Raw genomic sequence first — 6,000 nt, 5'->3', positions numbered from 1 at the left:
CTCCATCAGCTGATGCCTCACTCCAAGTATCAACAACACCCAAAATAATTGTCCCTGACCCAAAAGCCTACAATTTAAATGGCAAGCCTCCCCAAAAGGATGACATGAAGGGTTATCAGGAAGGGGATAATAAAATTAATAGGTTGTGTGTCCTAGTGGATACTATTGCAGCATATAGAATTCCTTTTCAGGACAGTACCTCTGCATCTCCATTTGACTAATGAGGCGTGCTGGTTCAGTTTGGTTTTTATAGCAAAACCAGCCTATATACTATAGCCTTTTTATAGGTTATGTACTAATTCATATTATATGGCTTGAAGCCTTCATGCATGGTGGAGCAGCAAGTAGACAAGGGAAAAGAAATGGTAGTGTCCTCACAGAGCATGCCAGGATTTCCCTATCTGTAGTCTCCTGCTTCTGCTGTTTCTTTTTCTTCTCCCTAAATTCAGAGGTCTGTACATTTGTGAAGCCTGGCTGTGGGGGCAGAGCACACACTCCAGCTCATGGGGCCAGCACATGCTGGTCAAGCAGGTTTACCTGTCACCCTGAAAGTGAAAAACAGACACAAAAGCCAAGCTGAGAGTTCAAACGTAGAAAAGGTGAGGTTATAGCATGGAGAGATTTGTTGTTTGAATACCAGTTCTCACTCACATTGGGGTGTGTCCTTAGCATCTACTCACACATTAAAGGGCAAGACCAAGAAAACCCATCACAGAGCTCTACACAGCCCCATGTGCAGCCTCTTGGCAGTGCAGTAGGTTCAGCTGCACCAACAAATTCCAAAGTGAATGTAAGGACTCGGTGCAGCCCCTGAACTGTTTACAGTAACTTTCCCATCCCACCACACAGAAAACATTTATTTAGAGAAAGAGGAGGACGAGAGTATCAGAAAACAGGTCTCTGAAAAAGCAAATGCTGTATATAGTGCCTCGCTTTCTTAATGAGGCAGCAAGTTGTTAATTCACCTTTCTGTTTTAATAAATACAGCCTGTATTCACAGAAGCCTGTAACTACTCCAAAGAAGAAAATGTTAGTTACAAGCATCCAAACAGATTCCTGATTGGAAATAACTCTTTGTCTTTGGCTATACATACTAATTTCCTTAGCAGGCAGGAAAAACAAGCTAACAGCCCCCAGAAAGACCACAATGCAGATTTATGTGACAAACCACCACTACCTGAAGATGAAGTGTAGATGTTATGGGTGAGTGGGGAGAAGACAAGGTACTGAGTGTATCCTGCAGCACAGGCAGAGGTTTCAGTTCAGCATTCACCCAGCCCTGATCACCTGAATCTCTGCCAACATCATTCTTAGCCCACATAAGGCAACTGACTGATTTCAGTTGTCTCTTTTCAGACTGTTGAGCATGTGAAATGAATATAAATACCTGGCTTCTTTCACATTCAAAACAGAGTACGAAACTCAAACATAAGCTGCAAAGATAAATACCTATTTGCATGTCTACAAAAGTAACTTTTATCAGTCTAATTTAAATAAATATATTGTTTACATTTATTTGAAATTTCACTACACAACATAAACTACATATATAAATTATTTTCCTTTAAACTCCCATGGACCAAGGAACAGTCCTGAAAAACATTCAGACATGCCACGTAAGGAAACATATTATTCCACAGAGGGATTAATACTGATTTACAGCTTGTGTGCCCCAAATTTAGGAAGTTGTTCCCTCAGGGACAAAATTTAGGGCCTTCTGGTCATAAAGCTCTGCCAACAGTTTTAACTCCCATGGAAGCTCTCTCCCCTCACAAGCAAGATGCCCCCTGCCACCCACTCTTGCCTGAAACCCTGTTCAAGATCTTATAATCAGTAACTTTGTAAGCAGTGGGACAAGACCTGGTGTCTGACATCTCTCTTTTCTGTGGATTCACTCATATTTAATAAAGGGTGAACCTTTTTTTCCATGGATGATTTCTCATCTTCATGTATGTCCATCTTCCTGAAATATGCAGGAACTGAACAGCCCTGGTCTCTATCCCATGACAGTCAAATTTAGACAAAATTCCCCAATACTTACTCAGAGACCAGGAAGAAATGACTGACATAAGCAGGCACACAAGTAGTAGCACAATTCCTGCAGCCAAGAAGGAAATTGACTGCCTTGCAGTTCTGACTTGTGTCGGACGGTGACAACAACATTGCTATTCATTGAGAATTATCACTTATTGCCAGCCTTCTTACAGGTGAAAGAAATTACAGCATTTGAAAGAAAGGCTCCTGAGGTGCAAAAAAGGTACTTCTGCATAGATACTGTAACATCAGAGAAGACCTACTCTTCTTCGTTTCTGTACCCTGTGCTGTGTGAATACATAATCTCATTTCCTCATGATTAATGCAAAACACCCCAGTTTTCATCTCGAGCAACATGCCAAATGTTGTGAACGTGAAACTACAGTTTTAATTACCATAATGAGTTAAAGTCTTTAAACCATCCATGTACAGTCTCTGCTCAGAAAGTCTTCATATCTTCATGAAACTTGAGATGGCTCATTCAGTTGTGCTCAGCTGACTGACCTGGGGATCAGGAATATAACTACTCACTTAAGAATTCTACCAGTGTAAGAGTAATGGTAACAGGAATATTATGCAGAAAACCTACAGTGGAGTCATGACTCATAATGGGATTTCAGAGCTGTTGTGTTATATTATTAAAGAATGTTTTCTCTATCCTGTGTTAAAGAAATTGCTCTAGAAAGTGGCAAGACTGAAGGGCAGTCCAGCAAATAATTCCTCCTATCACAGTGAACCATCAAATTTCTTCAGTAATTACGTATTTGTCTACACCAGCAAGCACGGTGACATTCTGATCAGCTCTCCATAGTAACAGAGCAGTTGCTTGCAGGGCAATGACTCCAGAAATCATACCTTCCACAATTACTGATGTGCTCAGTCTGACCCACCGAATGACAGCCAAGTCAAAGAGTGGACACTCTTGCAGCTGGGCCATCACAAGCACATCAACAATCCTCATGCTGAGAAGAAAAATATTTTCTAGGTGAAGAGGTGAAAAAGAAATTGTTTGTCCTCAAATGCTGTAGGGCACACAGAAAAGGAATATTTAGATTTTAAATGAAACTGTCTTCTCATACACAGAATGCAGATAGCTGAGATACCACTCAGAGGTTATGACCCAGCCACTCAGCCCACCAAAGTATGAAGATATGCAAGTGATGTCAATACTGAGCAAATAATCTACTCTGGATGCAACTCCACGTTGAATGGAGTTTGCCTTGGTTTGCCATAGCATCAATGAATTTTACCTCCAACCCTCACTACAGCATCTAGTATGTGCCTGCTTTATCTGAAGATCATTTTCTGTTGTTTTCAAACAGCATAATTAATAACATGTGAAGAAGTAAGCAGATGAATGCAAATGTACCTAAATCTCTGATCTACTCTGCTCTTTCCTACACAGCAAGCTGCTGCACTCTTGTATATTTGAACCAATAATGTCAGCTTTCATGCAACTCCTCCCATAGATTACCCTGGATATGTCAGTGGGAAAATGTGCAGTGGTAAAGTCAGTATACATTCAAAAAGGGTTGCATGCTGCTTTGGTTAGGGAAGCTATAAAATTAGTGCACTGTACAACAGTCAGGATGGTTTCATCAACTGTAGAAGGTACTTCCAGTGCTACAGAGCAATACTTCCTCAAAAAATTATAAATATATAAGTAGCAGACATTTCCTAAATCTGCAGCTCTAAAAACACAGAGTAACTGCAAATACACTCCTCAGGTTCAAAACTATGTATACAAACTATGTAACATACTGGGGGATGTGGAGCAACCTGATGCTTACGGATGAATCACTCAAGGAAGGAAAGACACAGCAGGTTGCTCTGAGGCTTCACACTCCGTACGTCAGCCACCTTGCCACTGCTAAGCAGACAAAGATGTAAGCTCATCCTTAATGGATGACCATGGCACAAGAAACCGAATGTAGGAGCCAGTCACTTTCAGTGCCTAACAGCAAGATGAATTAGGTCTCAGATTAGGGTCCCAGTTTGCGATTGATCACTGTCACTTTTCAAAGTTCAGGCTCTCTTTACTTTTCTTAGGAGCACTGCTAAAAACAATCCCCCACTGTTTCTTCAGGCAGTCTAAACCACAGGAAAGTTTTCTATTACTGTGTTTAGCCTTCATCACTCCCTTCTACTTTTAAAGAATGATTTTCTGAAGCCATTTGGTTGGGTTTTTTGTCTGTGTTCTGTCTAGCACTGTCTTCACTGATTATTTACTGGTTTACTGTGTTCTATCTATACCGTACTGCACCACTACCATTTCTAATCCTATGCCTTTTCTAGCTCTGATTTACTCAACTTTAATTTCCTCTTTGCCTTTCTTTTTTAACTTTTTCATCTAGAAATCACATTTTATAATCTCTTTTTGGCAGCAAGATGGAAGTGTCATGTACTCGCTGGTGTGCAGATGCTTTCCTCCAAACTCCATCTTCTTCATCCAGCCACTAGAAGGTGTTGATTCTAAAGGCAGACTTAGTGGTAGGTACATGGTATGTATTATCTATGTGAAAGCAAAGATATGTTTTATTTAGAGAATTTAAAAAATAATTTGAAACTGAATGTGTAGTCCTCTACTTGACTAGTTAATCCTCTATTGTGTATTTTTAAAATTTCTAATTCCAGGAAGTTAGCTAGTTTATTCTTAAACATTTAAAGATACATGAATGAAAGGGAATAAAACAGAATACAAACTTTACGTGGGAATTCCCATGTGGAACCTTAAAACCGATTACTGTCACCTTCTGTAAGGTTCAGATGTGATTATCTGGAAAGTCAGTCTTCCAGAATAAATGTCAAGCAGCATAATTACCAAAAAAAAGGCAAATTATACAGATGACTTTCAAGGCTTGCAAAACCCAGTGTGAGAGGTCCTTATCCCTCCTATGACTATCCTTTGACAGAAACAGAATTGCCAGAGGGAAATACTGATTCCATACAATCAATAATTTTGATTTTCATGCTGTCACAATTCAGTAGCAAATTAGGAATCAGAGGATCTACCAAGAAATGCCAGATGGTTCATTACAAAATATAGCAGCTGTCCTTTTTCCTCCAATGACTCATTTTAAACTGGTGGAAAATGAAGTTACTTTAATCTGTCCTGTACAGCTCTATAATAAAAACAGACATGAAAATAAAGGTTGTGGTATCCAGCTACTCAGTGGATTCACCTACTCTGCCATGTAGTGTAATCACTCTGCAATTTCACAAAACAGACCACATATTTCCACCAAGGTATCTTTACTCTCACCACTTCACTGGCCCTTGTCTAATGGAGTTCACAGTGTCAGGGCAGACAAGGAAACAGCTGTCAGTATGAGCTGGGTCAACACCTACACAGGGGAGATACCAAGGACATGAGCTGACCATGAACATTGTACCTCAAACCCAATACATGGGTACTTAGCAGCATTCTCATTAGATGCCATGTCAAAGGTGGCTCCTGACTCAAGAGCCTGGAAGTGAAAAGCCAAAGCAATTTTAGAGGGATATACATGAATGGCTTGAAAGAAAAAGCAACTTCTTACTTCAACAGATTAGCAATACACCTATTTCCACAGCATCCATGTATTTGAACAGAAAACAAGGGATAAAGAAGTTACTTAAAAGTCATATAAATATTTACTATCTTTGAGTTCTAACTTTGCAAAACCAATAGCTCAGAACTGTTAATAAATCCTTGGGGTTACAAAAGGGGAGTTATAATCCTTGGGGTTATAGTTTCTTAGATATACTACACTGCAACTCTTTTTCTTTTTAGTTGTATCACTTAAGGCTTAATTTAGTGTGTTTTAAGAATGCAACAGACTAGACATACTCTTCGGAGCTCAGCCTCAGTTATTACAGCACAGCCAAACTCTTTTCACCATGGTTTGCTAGAGATAACCACTCTATCCCTCAGCCAAGCATAAAGATGCAAGCAGTGTAAAAAGAAGTGGTCCAAGGGGACATTTT

The sequence above is a fragment of the Geospiza fortis genome, unplaced genomic scaffold, assembly GCF_000277835.1.
Source record: "Geospiza fortis unplaced genomic scaffold, GeoFor_1.0 scaffold231, whole genome shotgun sequence".
Classification (NCBI taxonomy): Eukaryota; Metazoa; Chordata; class Aves; order Passeriformes; family Thraupidae; genus Geospiza; species Geospiza fortis.
The sequence above is the reverse complement of the archived record's forward strand: the minus strand, read 5'-3'. Positions refer to the sequence as shown.